The following is a 12,115-nucleotide window of genomic DNA, read 5'->3' as shown; positions in this document are numbered from 1 at the left end:
CTATTTTAGATGGAGGACGATATTTTGCTCCTTTTTCAAAATCTCTCGGTATTGAACAATATTGTGGTCCCCCGTTATAACATGACCATAGGGATCATATCTATTTTACTAGTCGGGTCGTTACTGAATGTGGTCATTAACTGTGATTCATAAAAGTACAATATCAAGTCTGCTATTAAAGGGGCGCAACTGGTGCCCATAGGAATACCTTCAACCTGTCGATAAACTTTATTTCCGAAACGTACATCAATATTATCAAGGAGAAAATTAACAGCTTCAATCATCTCATCACATCTCCAGTAAGTATATCTAGCATATTCACCTTTCTCATTAGCGAAGAAGGCTTTAAATGAGTTACAGCAAATAAATTTGCAATAAGATTAAGATTCGTCTAAAATTCGGCAATTCACAGTCTCAAGTTAGAGGAGTAAAACCATAAGACTCCACCTCAAAGTTTTCTGTCCTTTACCTGCCCCTTTCAATGATATAAAATTGTCTGAAGACCTTGACAAGTTTGATAGAAGTTTCCGCATCAAGGAATATTTCGTGTCAACGGACAATAACATTGCAACCGTGGATAGTTACTTAGAAAATTCAAATAACGAGAATAGGTATAAATTGATTAAACGTGTACCTGGATCCCTCAGCCGAGCAAACATGCCGTCTTAGAATCCTTTATTGACTATTTTAAACCAGACATTATCCAGTAGATACCAGAGAAACAATAAATCTTTCGACAACCTCACCCCTGAGGAACGAATTGCATTGACAAACTTACTATCCAACAACAAATTTGTCATTAAACTTAATTGCAAATATAGGCAGCACAGTGGTCATTATGGATACATATGCCTATATTCAAGAAGCTGATCGTCACCTTGACGATGCAAGGTTCTACCTTAAATTATACTATAATCATGCAACAACTTTAAGCAGAGAAATAACTGCTAGTTTGGTAGAAATGCACAAAGATGGTTTCATCGAGAACAAAACCTAATTTTGTCAGTGTACCGGAGCTATAAACAACTGACATACAAGTGTGAGGTTTAGCTAGCTATAAAACCAGGTTTGGCGTCAACAGACTTGTTTAACTCCGCCACTTTCTATATGTGCCTGTCCCAAGTCAAGAGCCTGTAATTCAGTTGTTGTCGTTTGTTGCTGTATATCATATTTGTTTTTCGTTCATTGTTTTATATTTAAATCAGGCCGTTAGTTTTCTCGTTTGAATTGTTTTACATTTGTCATTTTGGGGTCTTTTATAGCTGACTATGCAATACGGGTTTTGCTTATTGTTGAAGGCCGTACGGTGACCTATAGTTGTAAACTTCTTTGTCTTTTGGTCACTTATTGAGAGTTGTCTCATTTGCAATCATACCACTTCTTCTTATTTTTATACTAACCCACCATATTCTTCAGAAAATGCGTGTAGCAAGTCAGAAATAGGGCAGTTGTTTTATATTTGTTCCGTTGTTTGATAGCGTTTGATTTTGTCATTTTTTTTCTTAACTTTTGCTTTTTGAATATGCCTTGGAGTTCGATATTTTTGTTTTAATTTTTTTCTCGTATTTATTTGAAACCAGAAAATCCGAAACAGGCGTATTTTATCTTTTGCCTTAAATTCTTAAGGCTAATAGCACAGGAAGACCTATTTTTTCAGCGAGCTGTTTTCTAACTGAACAAAATTCGGAATTTGTTGACTTTCGCAATATGTTGAAAATTTACAATTTCACAGCAAAAACACAACTGACTACAGGCCTTAAATCCTTATCTGCCGACACTACACTTGTCTCTATGGGTGTCATCTCCCGCTACATGAATATTTCGTGCGCAGACAGCAGATGCATGTAGAGTAGTTTGGGATTCTCGACCAGTAAATACTCTATATACTGAATGCCTGGTAAAAATGCTAACGTTGGTTCGGAAGAACAACAACTTCGCTTTCGATGGAGATCACTGCCTATAAATTAATGGAACTGCTATGGGTACCAAAATTTCATCGTATGCTAACATATTCATATGGAAATTTAAAACAAAAAAATCCTTGAAGCTACGACAAAAAAACAGCTTTGCTGGTTTAGATTTATAGATGTTGTGGATATACGATGGAATAAAAGTCACGCAAAATTGGTACCGTTATAGTTATTGAGCTTTGATTTATTTTTGGGAAGCAGGAATTTAGAATAAATCAGTATTTAAAAATTTACCGATACCAGCAATCTGGTTTAACTCATTAACACATTTTGTACTTGAGAAGACATTAACCCCGAAGAAGGCCAACTGTTTACCTGAAATATTTTTCTATATGACTTTATTACATCTTGTTCGTATACTTCTATCTTATATCAATATCTCTGTACAAATCTTAAGACTTTTATAATTTTCTTCGTATCTGTGAAGTATCGCTTATTCTACACGATCAGATACATGTACCTATTTTAAAAAATTGTTGGTTCGTTGTTTTAAAGACTTCTGTATATTACATGTAATTTGTGTTTTTTCATTTTTTATTATTCAAATATAAATTATAGTTAATATTGAAATGTTCCATTACCTTTAGTTTGGAGTTTGTTGTTCAATCTTGCCGAATTGCTAAAATAAAAGTTTTAATTTGAGAAGCAAAATGTTCCTTCTTGATTTCCTATTATAATCGGAACGTGATTTAAATTGGCTATTGTACTACATGTATTAAGGACACACGATTCAGGTACAGGGGAGTTAATGACGTTGCTAACGTAAAATGTTATTTTGCGCAATGTCAAACTGTAACATTAGGCATGTTTGGGAAAAAATGCATTTTTCGACTGATTTTTATCAGTTTCTTGAAAACGAGTACATGGACTCCTCTTTTTTAAAACGGCATTTAGCTTGATAATGTATGAAGATTATTTGTACCAATTTTTATGAAAAAATCAGCGATGGATTTTTTATAAATTAAGATAAATATACAGCAAAACATGCCGTGTTTTTTTTTTTATAAGATCATGAAAATGTTATAAAAATAAATTATTTCTAAACTAGTTTTGCGCACAGTTATGTAAAGAAGATATTCATAATGTTTTTACAAAAATCCGCTCTTGGTTATCTTCTGAAAAAAAGTAAGTCTGTCCAAAGGATAGAAATGTCAAAGAAACCGAAATGTGGAGTAAGTGTCTAAAATTTCAACCCCATTTATGTCTTTATATAGCACATAAAGGTATATTTTTTCTATAACATATTTGAAAAGACTAGGTAAAAAATAACTTGTATCCAAATGTTCCTGAAAAAATCACCGTGAGATCAAAATTATAACTTATCCCCTTAAGTCGCGACAGCAATTTCATTACAATCTACTGATGTTTGTAATAATCAAATGAATAAACCTCTGTATATGTGTATGTATGTGTGTGTATTTGTGTGGCAACATGTGATGTCTATTACTATTCGCAAAAATCGACTACACAATTAATAATACCTCTATAGACCATTCTTTGCAGTAGTTAACATCTCGTACATATGACTTTGGTTCTCTGAAGGAGAAAATGACAGACAAACTGCGTACTTCAACAGTTTGCCAAAAGATAGTCAAAAGATCAGCAAAACAAAATAACACATTCATTTGTCTTTCATTTTCAAATATACAAAAAGAGTTCCTGTATACTACAAAATTCCTTCCATCATTTTGCACGATTGGATTGACATATTTCTTACAAAGAGGATGGCTGTTTTCTAGTGATTCTGCTACACACGTCCTTACTTCAACACCCAGGGGAGGAATGAGTTCGTAATCAGCATCTGTGAACAATAAACTCAACTTGGACTTTTTTTTTGTTAGATTTTGAAATTGTTCCATTTCCTCGGCAATCATTTTCGTACTGTAAAATGTAATAGCAAAGGATATATAGTCAGTAACATTATTACAGATTGCACAGCACTTATTTTTGAAAATATCAACGTTCTTATAGTCGGCAACGGGTGGACCATTCTATCATGTTGTCTTCAAGACATTTATCTTTTATAGTATCATCGTAATATGCCAAAACGCACATCGATATTGCTTGAAATCCTTTGTATTTCTGGGAATTTATTTTCATACACTTGTATCTATTTTGGGCAATGTTCTCGGTCAAGTTGTGTTTCTGACAACAATCTCTGTAATCCTTACATTTTTCATCACAGTAGCAGTACCTATCAACTACAAATTCTGGTGGTTCACACCCACCGAATGAAAAGCATTCATCTTCCAACATGGACGGGTAAGTAGACGTTTGTTGATCTGACTGGGTTGTTTTCTTTAATGGTGTTCTTTTGCTGGACAGTTTTTTGTTTGCAGTATTCCTGAACACGTCAGTACCAGTGACTTGTTCCATACTTCTAGAAGTTGTATCAGACATTGTTGTTCCGTTTACATTATTTCTGGACCCGTCAGTACCGTTGACTTGTTCCACACTTCTAGAAGTTGTATCAGACTTTGTTGTTCCGTTTACATTATTCCTGGACCCGTCAGTACCGGTGACTTGTTCCTTACTTCTAGATATTGTATCTGATGTGTTTGTTTGATTTATCCATTCTCGTCGACGCACAGAAAATGGTAAACGCAAAACAATGATTAAAGCTAACAAAAACAGTGAAATTTTCATCGTTCCTGTTTTTATTGTAAAATCATTTTGCTCATAAATATATTTTTATACTAGATAAAATAAATAAACATGAGAACTAAATATTAATATGTGAATACATATAGTCTAATTAATATATGGAATTAATGGCAGCATATTTCTTAAATAACTGACATTATTGCATTTGTTGCTCATTAGTTTCTCCTATACAGTTGGATAAATTATCGTTAAGCCCATACATTAATTGTATTGATAAACACCGCCTGATTGGGCGTATATTGTTTAACAAACTCCAACTGTTTTAACGCGGTTGCTAATGTGTAATGAAGAGACAGTCTGTATTAGAAATGTTATGATCTTTGTGTTACTTTTCACAATTGTTCAGCATGATACGTTTTAAAAGAAATTTAAAATATGCCTTTATATATAACATTCATATGATTAGCTATAGAAAATAGTACCATGATTATAGTCTGGCTCAAACTCTGCTGTCCACCAAAAACTTTGTTATTTACGTAAGCATTTGTTCCAAACACCGAATTTATTAAAATCAAGAAATAGACAACACGATTAACGTACCCTTTACTCGTATGAAAGACACTGACTTTAAACACGACTAGTTATGAATATTAAATAAAGTAGTGGAAAAATAAATAATAGATGAGAACGAAAAGAATAAAACAAATCAAGTTATTTGAGGTAAACAAAAACAAAATATCAAAAACAAAAAAATGATATTGATTTAAAAAGTAAAACAACAAAAATACTTAACTCAAAGGAAAATTCGATACGTAAAGTCCTTTATCACTGATTAAAAAGAAGGCAAAACGTTTTGTTTTTTATAAGAGATTTGAATATTTTGAAATATTTTTTTTTTCAGTTTTTTTTTGGGGAAATCTTTCGAACCATCCCAATTCCTTTTCTTTTATTCTTGAATCCACACAATAATTATCCGATCCTTTTTAATCAAAGCATTGAATTACAATGTAGACGCTATAATCTAATCAATATGATATAATAAGAAGAGTCAAACACTCGTTGAAAGATTGTCATCAGAACAACAAATTGGTTGTGCTTCGACGTGTGTATTAAATTCGATTTCAGAAGTTGTTGTTCCACTAGTACTGTACGGATTCTTTTCCTCGGACTTATATAAAAATAAGTAATTAAACCATACGTTATATCAATTACAAATTTTCCATCAAATTTAAATCTCTCTGCATGCTTAAAGCATTTGTCACTGGACATGCCAAATAATCAATCAATTAAACGATATTTGCACTGTTGTTTAGTAAGGATGAAATTTCAAAATTGGTCCCTCTCCTTTAAAGAAATGTTTCCTTTTTATCACAACTCCACTGAAACTTCATCGTGTTAGGCGGAAAGCAGGGGTCATAGTATCCATCAAACAAGATTTTGCAGATACTCATCGATAATTATCATTGAATGAACACTAGCAAAACATAAACGCTCGGGTTAAAAAGTTCATTAGAAATTAACAGCAACAAATGTATGCCTATAACCAAAATACAAAGCCCTACCGAAAACATTGCTGCACTGTTAATAAAAGACATTTTTATGCATAGCGTATACACGTAACATTATCTTGTTAGCACATTAAATTCAGCAGTTTCATTGAACAGTGTTCAAACTTTGACAAGTGTCATCGCCTATTTTGCTAACTTTGAAGACCAGTTATTTTCATATTTTGTCCTTTTGGTCAATGGACAGTAGTCTAATTGGTAATTTACATCTTATCTGTATACTCCATGATTATAACTAACCCCAACTCTGCTTGGTCCATCTTTTCCACACACAAAATGTTTATTATTTCATCAATGGTAATTTACATCCACTTCAACTCCGAACCCCCGCATAATAGGGAAAACATTCAATACCCCTTTTTTATAAATCTGCTCAACACGAACAACAACCCAGTTCACTTGTCTGTCATGAAAAGAGATTGAAATTTTGCTTTCCTTTCTTGTGTAAGGAGCTTTTTTGCCTTTTGTCCAAATTGTGAAACTACTTCCACATGATCATTTCAGTAAAGCATTTATATACAAATAACATTTCATTACCGATCTTTGTCATAACAACTTGTTAGGTCGCGACTAATACGCACGCAAGACGTTCCAGTCCGCTGATCAACCCGATCAATCCCCAAAATGTAGGCAGGCCGGGTTGGGGCGAGTATAACGGGGGTAGACCAATCCTTATAAATTAGATAAACGTTGTTTTCAGACAAATAAATATATGTACCTGGTCTCCCATTTGCTCTTCACTGAACTGGGATCATTTGTCCAAGCAGGAAGAATAATAAGTGCCATATTTAGCCTTCAGAAAATTGTAGACCGTTCGTTTTAAAATATAAATTCATTTGTTTATCATGTGCTTTGCTAAAAATATGACTGCAACCTTCTTTTTCTTGCAAAAATTACAGAACTGTTATCAGAAACCAACTGTATGATAAGTAAATGTACATGCCTGGTTTACACTAGAATCATTGCAACTTGCAACATGAGGGCTTATTATGAGTTACCTTGCCTGCTTTACTTATCATGATTGAACTTATGTTAGAAGTCTTTCAGATAAGTATCACTGAAACTGAACATTATCAATAATCCCCATGCAAAAGGGGTCAATGTTAGATTAAACCTGCCTGACAGACATGTACACATCACAATCATGCCATACATCAAATAGTTTGACCTTGGTTATACTATCTGAGAAAAAGACCACACAATGATTTCAAATCAGATGAAACCTGCCAGGCTGAAAATTTCTGACCAAAAAATGAAAACTTAACATTGACAAATAAACCCTAAAGATGAGGTCAAAGTCATACGCAACCTACCGGGGATATGTAGACCTTACAATTATTACATACACCAAATATAGTTTACTTATTACTCATAATAAGTGAGAAATTCAACTGACTAAAAACTACAAAGTTTTTTTTTAACACTCGAAAAACTATGCAAAAGAGGTCAAGAACAATGGATATATGACATACTGAAACTTCGTAATATAAAGATGTTTACAAATAGTTAGCTCCCCAGCATTCCTATGTCTCGCATTCTCCAACTTTTTTTCATGTGAAACAAACACCAATCCTAGATTTGTTTCGATGTATTCTCCATCTGCGATCTAGGAATGTTCATATCACAGTTAGGAACATCAGAATCACCTAAATAGAATACTTGGTTTAAATTCGGTTGATGTATTTTCAAGCAATTTTTTGGAAGCCCCACCCAAACATGTCAAAGGTGACATTTACTTTTCTTCAGAGTCAAATGTTAAACACTTCTGATTTTCCTATAAAGGACCATTCCTGTTAGGCAAGCTTTTATTTCAATTCTTTCTGTTGTTGAATAAATTATAACAGCAAAAATCAATTTCTCAGAATTTTCTGTTTTTAGTAATTTTCAACTTTGCATTTGATTAGACCTTCTAACTGGTTTTGGTCGATGCCGCTGATGGTGGACATACTATAAAAGGCCGTTGATTTCAAAACCCCGATAAAGTTACGCGTTAACATTTAACGCGATAAAATCACATTTAACGCGTTATAAAACATAAGGAAAATTAATGCCTGTACTAAGTCAGGAATACGAGAGCTGTTTTACATTCGTTTGATGTGTTTGAGCTTTTGATTTTGCCATTTGATAAGGGACTTTCCGTTTTGAATTTCCCTTGTAGTTCGGTATTTTTGTTATTCCTTTTTTTTCACATTTAACGCGTTAAGTTAAACACTATTACGTTACATTATTTAAACGCATTAAAACATTTTTTTACGCGTTAAAAAATCGTTAAACACAAACACCGTTTAACTTGTCAAAACATCGTTTAACGTGTTAAAACATTGCTTAACGCATAAAAACTTTGCTTAACGCGATTAACCTCCTATTTATCATTTTTAACTTTTAGCCATACAATCTACATTTTATCCCGTTGACTCTACTTTTAACGCGTTAAATGTCCAGTTATACGCAATAAGTAATTAATGACAATAATATTTAAATGTGCTGAAAATCTTTAAACATTATCGCGTTAATTGACGAAGATATGACACATGCGGCCATTTCATTTAGTAAGTATCGAGTAAAATCCGACGCCTTAAAACGTATTTAAGGCGAAATTAGAATGTTTTTTCTGTCATTTTTTGCAGTTTAGTGCTTAACGCATTAAACAATCAATTAACGCGTTAAAACTGTATTTATCACGTTAAATGTTAACGCGTTACTTTATTCGTTTTTTTTTACGGCCTTATTGCGTATAACTGGACATTAAGTCATCACTAGCCCAGTGGTCACTACGTTTGTGTTTTTTGTTTGTTATACGTTCATTTTACTGTTTATAAAACGTCGAATTATTCGAAACAGTTAGATTTTTCTACCCCAAGCATAGATTTGCTATACCGTATTTGGCACAACATTTCGAAATTTTCGGTTTGTAATTCTCTTCAAATTTGATTTGACCTTTCAATTTTTTTATAACTTGTTTTTGGCTTTGAACTAGCTTTCAGTAACTGTGAGTACTTTTAGTCGTGTACTTAGTGTCTTTTTTGTTGTGAGGGATGTATAATTTCCCTGCCATGTCCGGTCTGTTTTTTTGTTAGTTTTTTGTCTGCTTTTTATCGACCTGATGATTTATGCCCTTTTCAACTGATTTTTATAGTTTGTATCCTTAGTTAACATTCAAATTATGGCTTCCATTTGTTCAGTAGTTCGCAACAAGTACTACACAAATGAAATTGTTAATTGACAGAAAATGAACACATACTGATATCAATTCGAAAACACTTTTATTAAAATTTTATTGGATAGGGAACAATTATATACATGAAATGGTTATATAAAAAAGACTTGTGAATCCTTTATTTATTGAACGAACAATCCTTGTATATATGCATTTATGCATACGGCATTAAGAACTATAGGTCATTTTGGTAATTAAACTTGCACAAATTTTGATTCACATTCCCTTGTGTGTCTGAATTACAATGTCATTTCCTGTATGGCTGTTGAAGAAGAAAATAAACAACAAATGAAACCTTTTATTTGGGCTTAACAATAAATGATTTAATACTTGTTCGGGTACACGTTAGTCGAGTACGGATACGAGTTGACATTGATCCAACAGTAAACATGACAAAAACATGACGTCAGATGAACAAATGCAATAAAAAATGAATATTTGTTTTCCATTGTAAAAGAAAAGAACAATAGGCAATATAAATAAAAAATATAATTTTTTTTTCAAATTTTTCTGACAGTACATATGGTTGACATTTATATATTACTTGTTTTTGCTGGTAAAGAATCTTCTGAGGAACATTTAGAATTTCTTTGAACAAGAAAAGAAATACAATACAATTAGTCATGGTGACCATGTCGGTTTATTTACAGGAACAACGCAATACATAAACTTTATACAATGACAAGGGTAATTCAGTTCAAGATTGTTTGAAATGTGTCTAGTGGTTTCAGAGAAGATTTGTAAAAAAGTTAACGACGATAGTCACCAATTTGAATAAAAAAGGGCCAAGTAGAGATAGAAAATCAAATAAAACGCACCCGATAAATTTTAGATAAAAACCATTTTATTTGCAATAGTGTAATGTAAACCTAATGTAAAGGCCTTTAATGCCTCCAAGGAGCACAGAGGTTCCTGGGACTCAAGAATCGAGCAACCGGTCGCGTAAAACTCTCATATTGTTATTGATATTACAAAACAAAATTATATATACCGGGAAGAAAGCTAGTTGACTATTTGAATACAAAATGAGAAGACAACTATTCAACACTTAATAAATATGTCTAAAATTAATCTATCATAAACTATAACTACAGAATTCACCAGCTATGACACCGAACCTGATTCACATGAACACTTTTTCAGCTACAGTGACTCCATTGAAATTGTCGAGAGTTGACCGTTTAAGAATTAATTTGATATCGAGGTAAAATGTTAAAAGAAAGGTTGAAAACAGTATATAAATAATATGCATCTCTAAATAAAAAATGAATCAAGAAAATATAAGGTGAAAAAATGTTAATCATATTGCAAAAAAAGGAACAGATTGTTTGACATGATTAACATTTCCTGCTATGCATGTATCAACCATACATTATTTCAAATCTTGTATTATGTAGTGGTACGAGTCACAATTTGGTAACAAATAAATATTTTCCTTAGCCCGGGACATTGTTCTTGAACTTCAACATTTCCATGCCCATATACCAGTTTTGCTAGTCATCCAAAATTTGTAGAAATGTTGATGTTTTGCATTACTTTTACTGACATTTAAAACATTTCTGCAAATCTAATGTTTTTAATCACAACAGTGCTCGTTATCATACTCAACTACTTGGACAGACTATCCGAGGAAACATAACATTTTTGTTCGACCAAATGTATGATTTGTTTTAGCAGATTTGCTTAATTCCGACATTTGTATTTTTATAACAATGATGTTTTTACTAAAACAAATTTCAATCATTTCTTCTCTGTTCCTGTACGTCTATTTGTTCTTATTGATGTAAAAATTATTTCAAAGAATATAATACAATGGCTACAGGTTCGATTAATTCAAACGACAACAGTTCAATTCCAAAGAGAACAATAACATTAATTGTATATATGACAAAAAGCTCCAACTAAAGAAAGAGATGTCAATGCTTTTTATTGAAAACCACTATTGAGATATACCTTAAACATGTAGAGTAGATAATTAGAAATCATACGAACTCTCCCTATTAAAACAAAATAAAAGAAATGGAGTTAGTAAATATCTGCAGCCAGGTGCATTTATTTGAGTATTTGAATATATCCAAACACTAAGATTTTATAATTCAAATATTACTTACACATTCATATAGAAAAGAATTGTATTATAATACATATCCAGAAGTTTTCTCTCGTAACCTTTTAACAAAAGGATAAAATTGAGAATGGAAATGGGGAATGTGTCAAAGAGACAACAACCCGACCATAGAACAGACAACAGCAGAAGGTCACCAACAGGTCTTCTTTAAATCATTTTTCTCTAATTCCGTATGCATTTAACCGATTGTGATCAATTTTGATAAACCACACATTGTTGAAATTAATTCATTTCATTTCCCGCCATATCTATTTGAAGCATCGACTCGTAGTTTTCAGTAAAGTCATTAGTGAAACGTATTTTACAACTTCCCCCCAATGAATACCATTGTTTTCAACTCACAAAAGTTTAACTTTAAAGGTTAAGCAGGGTCGGTAAACATCGCTGTTGAACTCACTCTCAACAGTTTAATTTTTTAACTTGAGAATTCTGGGTAAGCATCGCTTTTGAATATTTAACAGTCTCGAGTTGATAAGAGAACGGCGGAAGATATGTGTACCAAATGAATAATCAAACTCATAAGTCGAAGACAAACTGACAAGTTGAACGTAATAGCAAAAAACAACCAAAACGACCAAAAGACAAACAACAGTCTACAAAACAAAACATAGAGAACTAAAAACTGAGCAAC

Source organism: Mytilus californianus, unplaced genomic scaffold (genome assembly GCF_021869535.1).
Source record: "Mytilus californianus isolate M0D057914Y unplaced genomic scaffold, xbMytCali1.0.p SCAF_1, whole genome shotgun sequence".
NCBI classification, from domain to species: domain Eukaryota; kingdom Metazoa; phylum Mollusca; class Bivalvia; order Mytilida; family Mytilidae; genus Mytilus; species Mytilus californianus.
This window is presented reverse-complemented; position numbering follows the sequence as displayed.